The following is a 20,406-nucleotide window of genomic DNA, read 5'->3' as shown; positions in this document are numbered from 1 at the left end:
ATCATCATCATCACAACGAGTCAACATTATGTAATATGCCAGACACTTTCCTCTCCACTTCCCGTTTTCTAAAGTCAAGAAGATTCCTATTTTGAGAGAATCTATCAATGACCAACATGTGTTTGTGTCACATATACTTGACGCAGATCAGGGCACGAGTAGGTAGGTCATTATACGCCTCCCTTTTCTCGCTCTCTCTTTCATACCTTAAGGTTCAGGCGCTCAGCAAGAAAGCTCAAGATTTTAGGCCTTACGGGTACAATAACCAGAGCAAAATAGACTCCTTCATGAGACCATAGTATTCCCATGAAAATTTAGTTTATGAGGAAAGGAAACAGAAGAAAGTCAATCGTCCATAACAGTTAATGATGTGAAAGTTACAAGAGCGATGTTCTCAAGTCTACAGTCCACCAACATGATCAGATACGATTACCTGAGATATTACTGGATAAAAACCCGAACATGATCAGCCCATAATTCCTGAGCATAATGGAAGAAAAAGCCGTAAACATGATGACAACTAGGCCACTGGGCACGATCAACACACAGACAAAAAGGTAGATAAACCTCAAAACCATATACGTGATAAACCAGAACACTTATCACAACAACAACATCTTCTGTGTGATAGGAAAAAAATAAAGCTAGATATGGCAAAACCAAAAACCCTCGTCACGATACAGTAGAATATTTAAAAAAAAAAACATCCAAACCAAAAGAAAATCAAACCCAAGACCAGAGACATGATGAAAGAGGAAAACAGAATAAAACCCAGAACCTTAAACATGATAAAGATTCCAGTAAAACGCATCAGACTAGACAAATATGTTGGGGGAAAAAATGACTTGAGGATTCCATATTTTTCCCGGGAATATGATGAGTCAGCAGCTCCATAGCTTAGTACCCTGTCAAGGTTAGAGGATGGGAGGCGAGCTTATTATACTGTACTATCTATCTGTCTGTCTATCTCTATGTATAGAGTACACACACACACACACACACACACACACACGAACGGACAAGAAGCATAGATAACTGATCTACATTTAGGTAAAAACAATCAGTGTGGGAGTTGGGTCTCAAGGAGTTGTGAGGAGTTAAATGGGTGATGGAATCTAGATGGAAAATTCAAGATGGGGTTGGTGTCCGGCTGGCGTGTGGTGTTGACATCTAATTGTGGCGGGGTCTTGTGGCAACCCAACGACTCTTAACAGCCCAAACAACACTCCTTGCTTCTGCGCGTGCGCAAATTGCTGGTTTGTTAAACTACATTCACGGAAGCTGATTCAGCTTTGAATGTGTCAGTTCACTATAAATCTTTGAATTCTGTGCGGCAAAAAAAAAGGAAAAAGATACAAAGAGAAATTAAACTTATTTCAAGCAAGCAAGAAGCCAACCAGATCTTTATTTTTGTCACAGATTCTTCGTCTAACAGCCTTAACGCATTGCCAGGTATTTCTACTGACGAGTACTTTAAACCTGTAACTTGAACCAGAAGCTAAAATACTGACTAAAGCAACTACTTACCACTTCATAAGGTTGAATTGCACGTACTTTCATACCACTGTGTGGGTCAGGTGTAAACTATTTTCGACTGATGGCTGCCAACCATCTTTCGGGGTCTTTTAGTAAACTGAAACTCAAATTTGGACCCGTAGTTTGCCGATTGCCACATCCGACAACGGTGCAGCTGTTCAATATGTTGAAGAACGATGTTTGAAAGAGATTCTACACAGAAAATATCGCTAGATGATCAGAATGACAACACAAAAGTAAACGAAGGCCAAAACTCACTATTGTGCCGGTATGCCGCTACGTCACTATGTCACGTAGACTCTTCCTATACCTGTTACAAATTTCGTACACTGTGTTACGCCCCGGGATATGGAGAAGGGAAATGACATAAAACAGGTAAGGATTAAGACGAATGAGGAGTGGAATATTTAATGTGATCGTCAACGGATATTCGAATGCTGAGAGGGTACGTTGCTAAAAGTCACTATTACGACGTCAAATATGTGAAAACACTATTTTACCATTACCAGAATTAGATATCCATGTATATTCATTTACCCTCTCAATTAAATACGAATAGATACATTAACACGGAAGCAGACACAACGAGAAACAAAATTGAATGTAATATAGAATTCGAAGAAAAATTTAAAAGTACGAGTGGAGTGTTGGTAAACATGAGAGTGAACCATTATTGGAACCGTGGTGTGTCGTGAGGGAAGTCTTGCAGTGACTGATGAAGAGAAACTGTAACTAAAGCGTTGGTCACGACCAACTTCCACGGCCGATCAGCTCGGGCAACGACGAGACAATTGGATCCTTAATTCCATGGCTCTGGTGCAGGAGGCAGGAGAAGCAAGACGAGGCTGTTGACGAGAAAGGCAAGGTAAGCTTACGTCTTGCAGTACCAAAAAGAATATTTATCTATTCCATTTAATTTTACCTCTGGGCCAGTTGCTATGAAAGAGACCTGGATTTACCCATGACCTTTCTGAAGGCTTCTGCATTTTATGGCTGTGGTACTTTCAGTTGCAGGGAAATGTAGACTCCTTTGGAGTGGAGCTCGTCGATGAGACGACTCGCTAAAGTGACTATTCACGGTGTATCCTCGAGCAGGCAGAGTCCAGTAAAACACACACACACACACACACACACACACACACACACACACACACACACACACACATATATAAAGAGGGAGAAGAGTGTTTTTGGAACGTTGTTCTGGAGGGTTATTGCGTTGGTGGTAGTATGCAGAGAGACTGAGGAGGAAGTAAGTGGTTTCGGGATTTGCCAAGGATGTGTAGATCAAGTGTTTGCTTTCAAGAATGTGTGAGAAATATGTAAACAATAATTTGTTTGTGGGGTTTATTGATCTGGAGAGAGCAGATAATGGGGTTGACAGAGATGATTTGTGGAGTGAATTACGAATTAATGGTGTAGGAGGAAAGCTATTAGAAGCAGTGAAGAGTTTTTGTGTGTAAAAAGTCGGGCGCGTGTGCACGTAGGAAGAGCAGAGGGTCAGGCGAGGGTGTGTGTGTGGCAAGAGTGTGATGTCACCATGGCTGTTTGATGTATTTGTGCCTGGGGTGGTGAGGGAGGTGAATGCGAGGGTTTTGTGCAAGGGGGGGAGGGGGTAGTACTGCAATCTGTCGGGGTTGGGGTGGGGGAGGGAGGTGGGTTAGTTATTGTTTGCTGATGGCGCGGCGGTGGTGGCAGATTCGAGTGAGAAACCGTAGAAACTAGTGTCTGAGTCGGTGGTAGTGAGCGACAAGGGGAAGGTGAGACTATGTGTGAATAAGATTATTAGGTTGAGCGGTGGTGGGAGACGGGTCAACCCGAGCTATTTTAGGCAGAGTTGGTTAGCCTGAGCCATGTTGAGGAGGTCTGCTCAGCTCAAGCCACGTTGGACAGATGTTGTCAGTATATAACAGAGCAGCGGGAATGTTGTTGTTTTAACCCCAGGTGACCGTCTGCCTGGCTGACCTGTACAGTGATGAGGGAGATGACCAGCAGCCGTCGTCACAGCCAGAGTGGGTAGAACCTCTCCAGCACGACCTGACGGCACGGCCTCCCAGCACGACGGCACGGCCTTCCAGCACGACGGGACGGCCTTCCAACATACTGGGACGACTTCCAGCATACTGGGACGACTTCCAGCATACTGGGACGACTTCCAGCACGATGGAGTGGCTTCGGAGCACGACGAGACGACCCTTGTGTGCGGGAGATATACCGTTGGGTATGTAGACCAGGCAGGTCTTGGATCTTGCACATTAAGGTTAGAGTTAAGTCATAGGCCTGGACTTCGACCTATGGAGTCGTATCATCTCGCTTAAGGGTCTTAAGGGTCGTACCCCGTGCTTACAGCTGGTCTTAAGGGTCGTTCCGTCGTGCTTGGGGGTCGTTCCGCCGTGCTTAAGGGTCGCACGGCCGTGATTGAGGGTCGTACCGACATGCTTACAAAGTCAGAACTTGCTGAGAACACAGATTACCTTATGTCACATGGGTCTTGATGATGCGGGGCTTAAGAAACTGCCGTATTTACACGTAAACATCCATCAAACTTCACTCTACAAACTCAGAACTTCTAATAAAGATTTCGGGTATATATCGTTATCGTGTATGCCATGTGTCCAGTACGTGTTCAAGATACATAAACTTTACCATGGTGTTGGAGGATTGATCTGACGCTTCCTACCGCCTGGTCGAGCGGGGGGGGGGGGGGGGGGGGGCCCTGCCCAGCCTCCCAGGTCACGTGACGTGGCGGGCGATCTCATGGACCGTTAATTGGTCTGACATGGAAAGCTTTTGTCGCCTCATGGTCCAGTGGCTAGCATATCAACCTACTACACGGTAGAACGGGGGTTCGAGTTCTCTTCGCCTAAAGGTAAATCATTATCATCTATTCCATGTGCCCAGTACAGGTTTTATATATATGTTAGTGGTAATAAAGAAGAGTGTGACTGAGAGAACTGATGAGGGTGTCCTGAAATGGTTTGAAGATATGGAGATAATGAGTGAGGAGAGGTTGATAATGAGGATATATGTGTTAGAAGTGGAGGGAAAAAAAGGGAAAGACCAAACAGGAGATAGAAGAATGGAATGAAAATAATTTTTGAGTGCTTTGGGACTGTACATGCAGAAGGGTATAGGTGTCCACTGCATCGAGTGAATTGGACTGATGTGGTATACAGGGAGAGATGTGCTGTTGATGGACTGAACCAGGGTATGTGAAGCGGCCGGAGAAGACCATGGAATGGGCTATGGGGCCCAGATGTGGACAGGACAGGTGTCGGTGGTTTTAGTACATTGCACGTGACAGCTAGAGACTGAATGTGAGCGAGTAAGGCCTTTCTTCTCCTGTTCTTGGCGCTAACACATGAAATGGTTGACAAATATATATATATATATATATATATATATATATATATATATATATATATATATATATATATATATATATATATATATATATATATGTAATGTTAGACATATATGATCCAATATGGGTCTCCTATCTCAGGTCCTGCCACTAATGAGAATCACAGCCAACAAGCAGTAATCACAGCATGTTCTTGGTGGCGCAGCGGACTATGTTGTTTACAAAGTGACAAAGTATGTCGTTTTCTGTATGGGACTAAGTCCCAACTCTTCCGGCAGGGAGAGAGTGGAGAAATTCAAAACACTACAGAATACTAGTTGGGCACAGGTTCCATCATGTGACGACTTAACAGTGTGAAAGATCTCGGTGTAATTACGTCTTGACAACCTTACCTTGACCGAACGAATTAACGCAGCAGTTGCCTCTTCCCCCTAAAAAGTTGGTAGGATGGATCTTGCGGATCTTCAAGAGAAGGGAGGAAAATCTCATGCTGACGCTCTTCAAGACGGCGATACTCACACGAATAGAATACTGCTGTTTATGAACCTCACATTTAGAAGGACAAAACTACAGTTAAAAACTGGGCAAAGATGACGTCACGTACTGACATGGTAAAGATGGCGAATTTCTGGGAACGACTGAAATTACAGAGGCTGAACTCCGTGGAGCGTTGCTGGGAGACGTATAGGGATATTCACACTTTGAAATTCACACGTCTTCAGACTTCTATATCAAGGTAATTCCCTGTTGGCACGACGGGCTTGGAAGGCCTCGTAAAATATGATCTCCTCAAATCATGAGGCGCCATAAACACAGCATCCGGGATCCATGAATAGATAACTCATTACTTGCTGCCACAAGAAACAATATGTGAAGTATACCAAGTATACCGAGCCAGCCAGGCTGTGATGGTTATGCTGGCCTGCGAGACGCAAGGTTCAACAGCCTGGTCAACCAATGAGCAAACACAGCAGCTTAGACCTACGAGGACTACATTGAACAACCAACAGTCGTAGCAAATAACCAGTTACCACAGCCAACAACCAGCAATCAAAGCCGAGAAGTAAGAAATCACAGGCGAAAACCAATAATCAACTCCAACAGCCAATGATTAACTACAACAGCCAACAATTAACTACAACAACCTGTAATCATAGCCAGTAAACCAGTAATCACAGCCAACAGCAAGTAATCATCACAGCCAACAGCCAGCAAACAGCCAACAGCCAGTAATCACAGCCAGAAGAGAGTATTCACAGCCAACAGCCAGTAATCACAGCCAGCAGCCAGTATCACAGCCAGCAGCCAGTAATCACAGCCAACAGCCAGTAATCACAGCCAACAGCCAGTAATCACAGCCAGCAGCCAGTAATCACAGCCAACAGCCAGTAATCACAGCCAACAGCCAGTAACCACAACCAATAGCCAGTAATCACAGCCAACCGCCAGCAGTCACGGCCAACAGCCAGTAATCACAGCCAACAGCCAGTAATCACGGCCAACAGCCAGTAATTACCGCCAGCAGCCAGTAATCACAGCCAACAGCCAGTAATCACATCCAACAGCCAGTAATCACAGCCAGAAGAGAGTATTCACAGCCAACAGCCAGTAATCACGACCAACAGCCAGTAATCACAGCCAGCAGCCAGTAATCACAGCCAACAGCCAGTAATCACAGCCAACAGCCAGTAATCACAGCCAACAGCCAGTAATCACGGCCAACAGCCAGTAATCACAGCCAACAGCCAGTAATCACAGCCAGAAGAGAGTATTCACAGCCAACAGCCTGTAATCACAGCCAACAGCCAGTAATCACGGCCAACAGCCAGTAATCACAGCCAATAGCCAGTAATCACAGCCAGAAGAGTGTTCACAGCCAACAGCCTGTAATCACAGCCAACAGCCAGTAATCACAGCCAATAGCCAGTAATCACAGCCAACAGTGTGAGAACTTGTTAAACAGTTTCTTGCTTTAATTATACCACACGTCAGTTACGTGGGTCCTGTCGCCCTCGAGCCTGGGTGTGAGAGAGAGGCTCCCGCCTTACTGCTCACCTTCGTCAGGTTGTTGGAGGCTGCGGCCCCCAGGCCCACCTGACCACCACATCCTAGCTGGTCCGGTGCACCTGGTAAGTATTTATGAAAGCCCTTTTGAAAGCTTTACAGTCCTCACTGTTTCGAATGGCTCTAAGGAAACTGAACAATTCTGGGTCCCCAGTGTTTCATATTTTCTATTATTGAGATTGTTTTACTGTCTTTACAATATCCTACAACATTTTCCCCTATTTGTCGTGCTAGTTGGATGCCGTCTTTGAATGCGAGTTGGGTGTCCATAGCCTCCCAAGATTTTCCAAGTGTAGATGATGATGATGATGTACCTCGCTCGTCTGCACGACCGAGTATAGTGACAGTGTTTCAAGTAGTTGCCAGTACACCACATCATCACCGACACTGTCAGTCAGTCTGGCCTGGGAAAGATCCGTGCACACTTCCTGGCTCTGATGGTGTACCTGCTGACACGGAGGTGATGTTAACACCAAACCACTAGTCTCTCCGGGAGACTGTTAGTGTCTTGAAGTGTGTCATCTTGTCTTGAAGGTTCGTAATACCCAGCTTAACATCTGTCTGGAGAGAGTAGCTGTTACTATGGTGTGTTTGCTACGACACCTTGATGACGTATATTGTCTGCTATGGCACCTTGATGACGTATATTGTCTGCTATGGCACCTTGATGACGTATATTGTCTGCTATGGCACCTTGATGACGTATATCAGCGGATTCTACAGAGTCTTGGTCCATGACATCAACGTTTAGTTTGTGCTCCAGCGCCTCAACGTTCTAACGTAGCAATCAAGCGACTGAAAGATGCATTGGTCGCCTCGCCCTGAAATCATGCTGTCCTGGATGATATAGATTATTTGGTTCCAGAAAATCAGTTAGATTATATAGCAAGAGTTTCTTAATGTCTCTGATGATGGTCAGACATCAAGTGGTTGGTAGTTTTCTAGGATTCTTTGGCTTCCGCCTGTGGGGTGATGTGGGTCAGTTACAAGCTCTCAGGGATGATGGCACAGTCCAGGTTCTTCATGAGGATGGCCAGTAATACACTAATGATGGTGATTCGCATTTCAGTACAAAGACACAGAGTTCTATGAGTCTGGTCTTCGAGTAGAGTGCACGAGTACGTTCTCAATGGCTCTTTCGAAGTCCTGTGGCTTGGTGATACAACGTGCCGTGTGTGACATGGACGGAGTATTGTTTAGGAAGAAGTCTATGGTGCTATCTGTCTTTAAAGTGACTTTTGGCTCACGTGTGAACACCTTGTGACGTTTCTACTGGTCTTCAACCCCACATCCCGGGCTGGGCCCAGGATGGGTTGTCGACCAAGCTGATGGAAGCCGTAGCCCTCAGGCCCACATAGACCCCACTGCTCGAGTAGTCTAATACACTTTGTAGGTACTTGTCCAATGCACTCTTGAACTTGTGTACAGTGCCTCTCATGCTGTTTCTGATGTTATCTGGCAGAGTCTTGGACCCTGCACGTTTAAGGTGTTCCTACTTTTGTGTACATCGCACCTTTGGATATCAAAGGTTGTATTTTACGGTCTTGTTGTGCCAGTGGGATGTTATATCCGATTGTAAGTTGGGAACCATACCTTCTACGGTTTTCCAGATATATAGATGTGGGGTTAGTGGGTGGCCAGACATAGTACGTAGGGTTAGTGGGTGGCCAGACACAGTATATAGGGGGTTAGTGGGTGGCCAGACACAGTATGTAGGGGTAGTGGGTGGCCACACACAGTATATAGGAGGTTAGTGGGTGGCCAGACACAGTATATTGGGGGTTAGTGGGTGACCAGATACAGTATGTGGGGGTTGTTGGTGGACAGACACAGTATATAGGGGGTTAGTGGGTGGCCAGACATAGTACGTAGGGATAGTGGGTGGCCAGACACAGTATATAGGGGGTTAGTGGGTGGCCAGACACAGTATGTAGGGGTAGTGGGTGGCCAGACACAGTATATAGGGGGTTAGTGGGTGGCCAGACATAGTACGTAGGGATAGTGGGTGGCCAGACACAGTATATAGGGGGTTAGTGGGTGGCCAGACACAGTATGTAGGGGTAGTGGGTGGCCAGACACGGTATATAGGGGGTTAGTGGGTGGCCAGACACAGTATGTAGGGGTAGTGGGTGGCCAGACACAGTATACTGAGGGTTAGTGGGTGACCAGATACAGTATGTGGGGGTTGTTGATGGACAGACACAGTATGTGGGTTTTGTGGGTAGCCAGACGCTGTATGTGGGTAGTGGTTGGCCAGACACACATGTGGGGTTAGTGGGTGGCCAGACACAGTATATGGGGGTAGTGGAAGCCAGACACAGTATGTAGGGGCAGTGGAGGCCAGACACAGTATGTAGGGTAGTGGGTGGCCAGACACAGTATGTTGGGGTGGTGGGTGGCCACACACAATAATGTGGGGGTAGTGGGTGGCCAGACACAGTATGTTGGGGTGGTGGGTGGCCACACACAATAATGTGGGGGTAGTGGGTGGCCAGACACAGGTAATCAGTTGTCATGTGGAGTAAGTCATGTGAAATCGTAACTACATTTAATATGAACCTTCGTCCTGGACGGTCCGCTACGACGGAGTCATCAAATGTTACCTGATTGATTTTCGAAATTATATTTGGTCATGATCTTTCATTCTTGTGATATTTATCTTAAGCATGTTCTGAAATGTGCTGCTAGTTAGACGGGGTTATATGAAGGATATATATATATATATATATATATATATATATATATATATATATATATATATATATATATATATATATGTATTGTTGTAAGTCCAGTATAGGTTATGGGTAAGTGTTGGTGTGAGGAGGATGGGTGGAGCAGTGTGTGTGGTGTGGTGAGGTTGGGGGCACGGCAGTATACAAGGGGACGTGGGCGTTGATGTGCTGCTTCAACGCTGACGGGAAAATCATCATCAGATTATTTGTTTCGTGCTGACACTATGGGGTTTTGTTCTTCTCATGACAATTCAGACTAACAGTTTTGGTACAGATAACAAGGTGGCGAGTCATTGTTGACCATATGTGTTTGGTACAGATGACCAGGTAGAGTATAGTCATTCTTACCACATGTGGGAGGAGGACGTGTGTGTGTGTGTGTGTGTGTGTGTGTGTGTGTGTGTGTGTGTGTGTGTGTGTGTCTGGGGGTGGGCATAAACTCTCGGGTCTGCACTCACCATGTTCCACTAACTCCTATGGTGACACCCGCCGGGCCCCCGCTCCTTCTGAAAAAGGGGAAAAAAAAGAGACTATGATAAGATATTATCTCCATATTCACAACCCCGTCTGGGGGAGCGGACATTATCATCAAACATTAGGTTGATGCGAACAAAACAAGTGTACTATATCTTGCTAAGTGTATCTGACGATGGCTTCTTGAGGCCGTTCGATCGTGAAAATTCTCTGCTAAATGTCAAGCACATGAGAGGTTTCTGAGACTTAAAAAGTCACCTGTCGGAGGGAAGTGAGGGTGTGGGGGAACTGGTTTTGATGATGTTCTCGTCTTTACGCGGTTGTTTTTTTTTTTATATATAAACATCTATAAAGGTTTGTCTTTCGTGCGTGAGGCAGGCAGATCGCTCTCTGATCAGGGGACGGCCAGCCGCATATTGATCTAGAGCATTAAGTAATGATTGTTATCCTACCGCCTAGTAACTGGCCTCGCCCGCAACAGCTATTTTCGCTAGTCTTCTCCTGTGAATAAATAAAGTGGATTCAAAGAGAAGCCGAGTTGTTTTCACATCCACGAGAGACGGTTTGTCTCCCTCACGGCACCCGGGGGTCGTCGGCTGGGGTGGGTGGAGGGGTTTGTTCATATCCCCGACACCCTCTCTACGCCTTGGTATCTGTCCACACAACACACGTGTTACAAGGAGCAGCTGCTCCAGTACTGCTCTTGCCTCGCCCACCTCACAGGAGAGGCAAATGTTTGCCTCCCTACCACCCTGCAGTCCACCACTGTACCATTGTATACCCTCCCTAACAGTTTATGCTTGATATGTAGTCAAGTATCAACTTCAGAGTTTACGTTAGCGTCTTTATTGTTTACATTCAGAGCCATGAGAACCATGTGCGTCACAGTATAACCTTTGATACTTTCTCGGAAGCACATTTTGTCTGAGCAGGCGAGCGTTGATAGTTCTGGTGAAACCTGTTAGCGAGTTGTTCATCGTGTGGCAGTGGTGCTGAGCAGCCACCTGCTCCCGCTACACCCTCTCTGTACACCGGAGACGTGACTGGAGACAGAGTATGAAGTGAAGTTTGTATGACTGGAGCATGTCATTCATGTCATTCATTCTCCCTACGAAGGTATGGCCCAGGCTTGCTTACCAAGGACGCCATTCAGTTGCGGATGTGGGTATAAACATTCCTGGGTGCACGTCTGACTAGGCCTGGGCCGCTCTGTTATGAGCCTGCCGTACCTCCTCGTCAGGTAAACCTCTGAAGCTAGACGTGAGGAAGGTCGTCATGGTATAAGACTGAGGTCAGCAAGACTTCCGAGTGCATGCACATGGTTCCCATGGCACCTGTTTCTCCTCATTCCTCCTCATAAATTCATGGTGATCTTCCCCCCTTTCCAGAATTAATTATCTAAGACTTTTCCCTCAGATGTTATCCTGCCGAAGGAAAAACGTCCCCCCCCTCCTGCACCCTCCTGCCTCTCCCTCCCGACCTGTTCCCTCCTCCTGCACTCACCTGCCTCCTGCCTCTCCCTCCCGACCTGTTCCCTCCTCCTGCACTCACCTGCCTCCTGCCTCTCCCTCCCGATCTGTCCCCTCCTCCTGCCCCCTCCTGCCTCCCCCTCCCGACCTGTTCCCTCCACCTGCACCCTCCTGCCTCCCCCTCCCAACCTGTCTCCTCCTCCTGCACCCTCCTTCCTCCCCCTCCCGACCTGTCCCCTCCACCTGCACCCTCCTGGCTCCCCCTCCCGACCTGTCTCCTCCTCCTGCACCCTCCTGCCTCCCCCTTCCAACCTGTCCCCTCCACCTGCACCCTCCTGCCTCCCCCTCCTGCCTCCCCCTCCTGCCTCACCCTCCTGCTTCCCCCTCCCGACCTGTCCCCTCCGCCTGCACCCTCCTGCCTCCCCCTCCCGACCTGTCCCCTCCACCTGCACCCTCCTGCCTCCCCCTCCCGACCTGTCCCCTCCACCTGCACCCTCCTGCCTCCCCCTCCCGACCTGTCCCCTATTCTTCCGTTATAACACATTTTGACCTTTAAGATTCATGTTTCTCTCTTGGTATTATCACTTGTGGTTCTTTGTTCCGGCCTGACCTTTTGCCATGGCTGACAAGCATAGTTTTCGACCGTCCGTGGTGCATATTTTTCGGTCGCTAGAGAAACATGGTTCCCGGAGAGGAGCGCTGAGCCGGAGTCTGTGGCTGCTGGCGGACATACGAGTATACTGCCTATGGAGATACATTGGAATTGCCTTTGTGACAGTGTACCGTTTTCTGACCCGCGATTGAATCATATCATCATCGCATCGTTGAAATTTTCTTCAGTATATATTTTGTTTCCGTCTGTGTTGATGTCGTAGACTTTTCCACAGCTTTGTATATCAGTAATGATGATGGTCAAGATATCTTTTTACCTCTCCTGGTATAAACCATCTGTCTGTCTGTCTGTCTGTCTGTCATGTTATGAATTATACATTTCAAGGATCAGGAGAGTCAATCGTTTCTCGAGAGTGAAAGATAAGCACTTCTGGAATCATTGATATATATATATATATATATATATATATATATATATATATATATATATATATATATATATATATATATATATATATATATATATACACACACACACACACACACACACACACACACACACACACACACACACACACACACACACACACACATACACACCTGGTGACCTGGAAACGAGGGTAGTAGGGAAGAGGTGAGTGTTTTGGGAGGCGCTGAGTTAGTGTGTCAGCAGCAGTTCTGGTGCAAAGGATCAAGTATTGATGAATGATGATTTGAAAGAGAAAGTGAATAATGCGGTAGTTGAGGGGATGATGAGAGCCGGGTTGGGACTTGGGTATCCGGTACTGTGAATAAGAATGGAGTACAGCTTGTAGAGTTGTGTTGGAAAAGGACCAATGGCTGGGAATACCTGGTTTAGAATATGAAACATAAGTATACGTGGTTGAGCATGAAAGACGGAAAGAAGGCATCACTGGATTACACAATGATTGATAAACGTGCAAAAGAGAGGCTCTTGGATGTGAATTTGTTGAGAGGGGCAGCTGGTGGGATGTCTCATCATTACCTGGTGGGCGCAAATGTGAAGATTTGTTGAGATTTTCGAAAAAGAGGAAGTAACATGAGTGAGAGAAGAGTGGTGAAAGTAAGTGAGTTTGTGAAAGAGACATGTGTGACGAAATACCAGGAGAGATTGAACGTATAATAGCAAAAGGTGAGAGTAAATGAAGCTAAGGAAGTGGGGTAAGGAATGCAAGGTGCTGTGCTGACATGTGCGAGAGAAGTGGGGTGCATGTGAAGGGTGGGAGGTAGCAAGTGAGACAGGGTAGTAGGTGGTGGGATGACGAAGTAGTGTCTTAACGACACAACATGGTCCTGGTGGAGTACTGCTGACCATAGTGGTAATGGTTGTGTGACCTGACGACACAACATGGTCCTGGTGGAGTACTGCTGACCATAGTGGTAATGGTTGTGTGACCTGACGACACAACATGGTCCTGGTGGAGTACTGCTGACCATAGTGGTGATGGTTGTGTGACCTGACGACACAACATGGTCCTGGAGATATGAATCATTAATAGTAATATCTTTCCTTATATAGATTCCGCTCTTATTATTTTCCTTATGTAATCCTTTCATATTCTCTCTCATCTTTCTGTAACTTATACAATCTTACTCTGCGTCTTGACATCTGATTTCCCTCTATAACCACGCTCTCCTCTCCCTTCCTTCACTGTCTTCTGTTCCTCCTCCTCTTCCTCCTCCTCCTCCTCCTGCTGATGCTGCACGTGTCACTCTCCCCCAGCAGGCAGCAGGTCCTGTCCCAGCCGCACCATCAACCTCCGTCGCTTCTTGCATCAACGACTGGACAGTTAACCCCTGCCATCCTGCCTCTCAGCCGCCCAGCTACCCAGTCCTGCTGCTGCTCCTCCTCCTCCACCAGCGCCACCACCAGTCCTGCTGCTGCTCCTCCTCCTCCACCAGCGCCACCACCAGTCCTGCTGCTCCTCCTCCACCAGCGCCACCACCAGTCCTGCTGCTGCTCCTCCTCCTCCACCAGCGCCACCACCAGGCCCACCATCCATCCTCTACAACTTTAAACTCTAATCCTCTCCTCTTGGCTCAGTCTTTCCCCTTTGCCATCAGCCGCCGCACTCTTCCATCTGTCCTCAACTTTCTTCTGTCCTGTTCATCTATCTGTCCATCTGGAACCCCTCACCCACGACCCCTAGCTGGGATGGGAGAGCAGGTATTCCAGTATCCTCGGGGTTGTTTTTGAGTCTTTTTTTTTCCTTTTTTCTTTTCCGTTGTCTTACGGATGTACAGCTGGAGTGGAGGGACTCGCATGACGTGGAGCAATTACTTCTGGCGGGCGTCGGGCCGCCCTCCCAGACACTCTCTCTCTCTCTCTCTCTCTCTCTCTCTCTCTCTCTCTCTCTCTCTCTCTCTCTCTCTCTCTCTCTCTCTCTCTCTCTCTCTCTCTCTCTCTCTCTCTCTCTCTCTCTCTCTCTATGTCTTCCACATTCCACCGCCATCCCTTCCTCTTCCTCCTCACCCTCCAGCCTACCCTCACCCCACACCTACCTCTCGTCATACCCGACGCTGGCCGACCCTTCCTTCATTCCTTACCTTCCTTTCGCCCTACACCTCCCCAAACCCCACCCTAGGCAGGCTGGTCTACCTCTTATACCTCACCCTAGGCTGTCTGTCTCCCCTCATACCTCACCCTAGGTTGTCTCCCTCCCCTCATACCTCACCTTAGGCCGGCTGGTCCCCCCTTCATACCACACCCTGGACAGGCCGGCTGGTTCTCCCCTCATACCTCACCCTGGGCAGGCTGGTCCTCCCGTCATACCTCACCCTGGGCAGGCTGGTCCTCCCCTCATACCTCACCCTGGGCAGGCTGGTCCTCCCCTCATACCTCACCCTGGGCAGGCTGGTCCTCCCCTCATACCTCACCCTGGGCAGGCTGGTCCTCCCCTCATACCTCACCCTGGGCAGGCTGGTCCTCCCCTCATACCTCACCCTCTCATATATCCTCCTCGGCTCACCCGTCTTGCTGCCTCCCTGACACATCTCGCCGGACAAATGTTCAATATCCCCCGTATTCCCAGGCCTTCCCTCAGCCAGGAACCAGCCTCGCTCCCTCTAACCCACCCACCCACCCTTCTACTCTCTCTCTCTCTCTCTCTCTCTCTCTCTCTCTCTCTCTCTCTCTCTCTCTCTCTCTCTCTCTCTCTCTCTCTCTCTCTCTCTCTCTCTCTCTCTCATTACTGTTAAACAAATATCGAGCCTGTACCACCTCACCGTTTTCCCCCGTCCCCTGCCGTAGGCTCCACCCCTCTTCCTCTTCTCTCTCTCTCTCTCTCTCTCTCTCTCTCTCTCTCTCTCTCTCTCTCTCTCTCTCTCTCTCTCTCTCTCTCTCTCTCTCTCTCTCTCTCTCTCTCTCTCTCTTCTTTCCACTGTCTTTCTTTCTCCTTATGTGCTCAAGATCAACTCCTCCCTCTCCTTCCCCTCCTTCCCTCCACATGTGTTCCACGCCTCCTTCCCCCACCTCCTCCTCCTCCTCCTCCTGTGTTCCACGCCTCCTTCCCCCACCTCCTCCTCCTCCTCCTCCTGTGTTCCACGCCTCCTTCCCCCACCTCCTCCTCCTCCTCCTCCTGTGTTCCACGCCTCCTTCCCCCACCTCCCTTCGTGCTCTCTCCTCCTCCTCCTCCTTCCGTGTCCCACGGTTCCTCGCATCATCCACCTACCTCTACGTTTGCCTGGCCTTCTGCAGTCCCTCCTCCCGCCTCCCACCTCTGTGGCTTCCTTCCTTCGCATCGTCGAAGCGTTTTTCCCTTCCTCCTCCTGTCGTGTGCACGTCTCCCCTCCTCTTCCTGTCGTGTACACGTCTCCCTTCCTCTTCCTGTCGTGTACACGCCCCCTTCCTCTTCCTGTCGTGTACATGTCTCCCTTCCTCTTCCTGTCGTGTACACGTCTCCCTTCCTCTTCTTGTCGTGTACATGTCTCCCTTCCTCTTCCTGTCGTGTACACGTCTCCCTTCCTCTTCCTGTCATGTACACGTCTCCCTTCCTCTTCCTGTCGTGTACACGTCTCCCTTCCTCTTCTTGTCGTGTACACGTCTCCCTTTTTATTTTTTGTCGTCTCCACGCCTTTCCTCCCTTTCTTGTCGTCATCCAGGTCATCTCCCTCCCCTCCTCCTGTCGTTCTTGTCGCCTCCGCATCCTGCTTTCGTCGTCCAGGTCTTCCTGTCAGCTCTCACGTCGTCCAGGCCTCCCTGTCACGTGGTCCAGGTCTTCCCGTTCTCCTCACGTCGTCCCTTGCCTCCCTATCTCGTAGTTCAAGTCTCCCCGTGCCTCCCTCCCCACCACGTTTTCCAGGCCTCCCTGTCACGTAGTTCAGGGCTACCCGTCCCTCGTCACGTCGTCCAGGCCTCCCCGTTCCCCTCACGTCGTGCTGAACCTCCTCGACCCCTTCACATCGTCCAAGCCTACTCGTCGCCCTCACGTCGTCCAGGCCTCCTCCTCCTCCTCCTTCTCCTCGCCCCGCCAACCAGGCCTCGTGTTCCCCCCCGTCCCCCAGGCGTCCAGGGCGCCTCCTCCTCCTCCGGCCGCCCCCACCCCCCTCCGTGTGCCCCCACAATCAGGCTGGTCTTCAAGACACAGGTCGGCCCGGCGAGATCTGTGATTTTTTGTGCCGGCTGGCCTGGGCCGGATCGATACGGGGCACCATTGCAGGAGTACTGTCAAGGCCTTCCTGGCAAGCCTCCCAAGATATGGCCCCTCCGCTGCTTCCCTTCTTTCCCTTCGCATTTATCCTCTAGTTCTTTTTCATTCATTCTTCTTTCTTCCTTCGCATTGGATATTGTCTTTTCTTTTCCTCCTCTTTCTTGTTATTCACGTTTTTTTTCTTTTTATTGCCCTGGTGTTCTGTGAGAGTATTCCAGTCTGGTGTGGTATTGTGTGGCGGGCGAGATGTGTGGTGGTGGCAGAGGTGTTGTGATGGGCGGTGTCTGCTGACGCACTGGCTCATCTTGTTAGTTAGTGTGGCGACTCCTGCTTCCTCCGCTCTCGCCCTGGCTACCGCTTGTCTGCGCTCAGATGCAAGATCTCTTCGCCGATTTCTTTTAATTATAGTTATAATATAGTTGACGTTGACCGCCTCTGATTTTCATTTTCGTTTCAGTCTGTTGTATCATTACTTATTCTTGACCATCTTCGATTGATTCTATTTTGTTCAGTGTTTTTTATTATCTTATAAGTCCACGACGTGCGACCTGTGGTTGTGTGTATTTGTGAAATTTGCAATAATCCACAACACCTTCGTCCAGCTCACTTGAAGGCAAGCAGTAAATGCCCTGACGCTCCCCCATCATATCAGTTAGTGCAACATCTACGTCCGGGTTATGGAATTGTTATTATATGATAGAATTCAGATAATCGTACCATCATGGATGGTTTGGTATCGGAGACAAATATAGAGGATCAGAGTCGATTTTCCGTTAATGATTTAAGAGTATTTATGACTTCGACGACTCTCCTGCTGAAGGGGTAAATTCGTGCGATCGGATCCCCGGGGAGCTGGGGGGGTGCTACCAGGCCCTGTGTATGGCTAGGCCTCAGGGGCCTCCTCGCTCAGGGTCGGAAGTGTACCGGCGCTGGCCAGCCAGGGGCCCGGCTCTCACCTCCACCCCTGCCTGATGACCCAGACACCGGCCTGTCCTGCCTCCTCCAGACCTACGCCCACCGGTATGGTGGTGGCTGTGGGTGTTGCTGGTTGTGGATGGTGCTGGCTGTGGGTGATGCTGGCTGTGTATAGTGCTGGCTGTGGATGGTGCTGGCTGTGGATGGTGCTGGCTGTGGATGGTGCTAGCTGTGGATGATGCTGGCTGTGGGTGGTGCTGGCTGTGGGTGTTGCTGGCTGTGGGTGGTGCTGGCTGTGGATGGTGCTGGCTGTGGGTGGTGCTGGCTGTGGGTGGTGCTGGCTGTGTATAGTGCTGGCTGTGGATGGTGCTGGCTGTGGATGGTGCTGGCTGTGGGTGGTGCTGGCTGTGGGTGGTGCTGGCTGTGTATAGTGCTGGCTGTGGATGGTGCTGGCTGTGGATGATGCTGGCTGTGGGTGGTGCTGGCTGTGGGTGGTGCTGGCTGTGGATGTTGCTGTCTGTGGGTGGTGTTGGCAGTGTATAGGGCTGGCTGTGGGTAGTGCTGGCTGTGGATGGTGCTGGCTGTGGATGGTGCTGGCTTTGGGCGGTGCTGGCTGTGGATAGTGCTGGCTGTGGGTGGTGTTGGCTATGGGTGGTGCTGGCTGAGGGTAGTGCTGGCTGTGGATGGTGCTGGCTGTGGGTGGTGCTGGCTGTGGAGGGTGCTGGCTGTGGCGGGTGCTGGTTGTGGGTAGTGTTGGCTGTGGATGGTGCTGGCTGTGGATGATGCTGGCTGTGGAGGGTGCTGGCTGTGGCGGGTGCTGGTTGTGGGTAGTGCTGGCTGTGGATGGTGCTGGCTGTAGATGGTGCTGGCTGTGGAGGGTGCTGGTTGTGGGTAGTGTTGGCTGTGGATGGTGCTGGCTGTGGATGATGCTGGCTGTGGAGGGTGTTGGTTGTGGGTAGTGTTGGCTGTGGATGGTGCTGGCTGTGGATGATGCTGGCTGTGGGTGGTGCTGGCTGTGAGTGGTGCTGGCTGTGGGTGGTGCTCGCTGTGAGTGGTGCTGGCTGTGGATGGTGCTGGCTGTGAGTGGTGATGGCTGTGTATAGTGCTGGCTGTGGATGGTGCTGGCTGTGGATGGTGCTGGCTGTGGATGGTGCTGGCTGTGGATGGTGCTGGCTGTGGGTGGTGCTGGCTGTAGGTGGTGCTGGCTGTGGATGCTGCTGGCTGTCTGTGGTGCTAGCAGTGGGTGGTGCTGGCAGTGTAGAGTGCTGGCTGTGGGTAGTGCTGGCTGTGGGTGGTGTTGGCTGTGGATGGTGCTGGCTGTGGATGGTGCTGGCTGTGGGCGGTGCTGGCTGTGGATGGTGCTGGCTGTGGGTGGTGTTGGCTATTGGTGGTGCTGGCTGTGGGTGGTGTTGGCTGTGGATGGTGCTGGCTGTGGATGGTGCTGGCTGTGGGCGGTGCTGCTGTGGATGGTGCTGGCTGTGGGTGGTGTTGGCTGTGGGTGGTGCTGGCTGAGGGTGGTGCTGGCTGTGGATGGTGCTGTCTGTGGGTGGTGCTGGTTGTGGGTGGTGCTGGCTGTGGAGGGTGCTGGCTGTGGAGGGTGCTGGCAGTGGAGGGTGCTTGCTGTGGATGGTGGTGGCTGTGGATGGTGGTGGCTGTGGGTAGTGCTGGCTGTGGATGGTGTTGGCTGTGAATGGTGCTGGCTGTGGATGGTGCTGGCTGTGGGTAGTGCTGGCTGTGGATGGTGCTGGCTGTGGGTGGTGTTGGCTATTGATGGTACTGGCTGTGGATGGTGCTGGCTGTGGGTGGTGTTGGCTATTGGTGGTGCTGGCTGTGGATGGTGTTGGCTGTGGATGGTACTGGCTGTGGATGGTGTTGGCTGTGGATGATGCTGGCTGTGGGTGGTGCTGGCTGTGGGTGGTGTTGGCTATTGATGGTACTGGCTGTGGATGGTGTTGGCTGTGGATGGTGCTGGCTGTGGGTGGTGCTGGCCGTGGGTAGTGCTGGCTGTGGATGGTGCTGGCTGTGGGTGGTGTTGGCTATGAGTGGTGCTGGCTGTGGATGGTGCTGGCTGTGGATGGTGCTGGCTGTGGGTAGTGCTGGCTGTGGATGGTGCTGGCTGTGGGTGGTGCTGGCTGTGGATGGTGCTGGCTGTGGGTGGTGTTGGCTGTGGGTGGTGCTGGCTTAGGTGCTGGCTGTGGGTGGCTGTGGATGGTGCTGGCTGTGGTGGTGCTGGCTGTGGGTGGTGCTGGCTGTTGGGTGGTGTGCTGGCTGTGGATGGTTCTGGCTGTGGGTAGTGCTGGCTGTGGGTGGTGTTGGCTATTGATGGTACTGGCTGTGGATGGTGTTGGCTGTGGATGGTGCTGGCTGTGGATGGTACTGGCTGTGGATGGTGCTGGCTGTGGGTGGTGCTGGCTGTGGGTGGTGCTGGCTGTGGGTGGTGTTGGCTATTGATGGTACTGGCTGTGGATGGTGTTGGCTGTGGATGGTGCTGGCTGTGGGTGGTGCTGGCTGTGGGTGGTGTTGGCTATTGATGGTACTGGCTGTGGATGGTGTTGGCTGTGGATGGT

The 20,406-nt window shown here is 50.2% G+C and overlaps 1 protein-coding gene across 1 annotated transcript in view; it reads right to left on the bottom strand.

Moving 5' to 3' along the window:
- The window catches only part of ab (BTB/POZ-zinc finger protein abrupt), a 622,688-nt gene that overhangs the window by 238,389 nt on the left and 363,893 nt on the right, over window positions 1–20,406 (bottom strand). Inside the window, exon 2 of the mRNA XM_071673775.1 lies at window positions 10,158–10,205. The gene's annotated coding sequence lies outside the window, so the exon portion shown is untranslated. The remainder of the gene's footprint in view (window positions 1–10,157; window positions 10,206–20,406) is intronic.

Source organism: Panulirus ornatus, chromosome 19 (genome assembly GCF_036320965.1).
Source record: "Panulirus ornatus isolate Po-2019 chromosome 19, ASM3632096v1, whole genome shotgun sequence".
NCBI classification, from domain to species: Eukaryota; Metazoa; Arthropoda; class Malacostraca; order Decapoda; family Palinuridae; genus Panulirus; species Panulirus ornatus.
The sequence above is the reverse complement of the archived record's forward strand: the minus strand, read 5'-3'. Positions and strand labels throughout refer to the sequence as shown.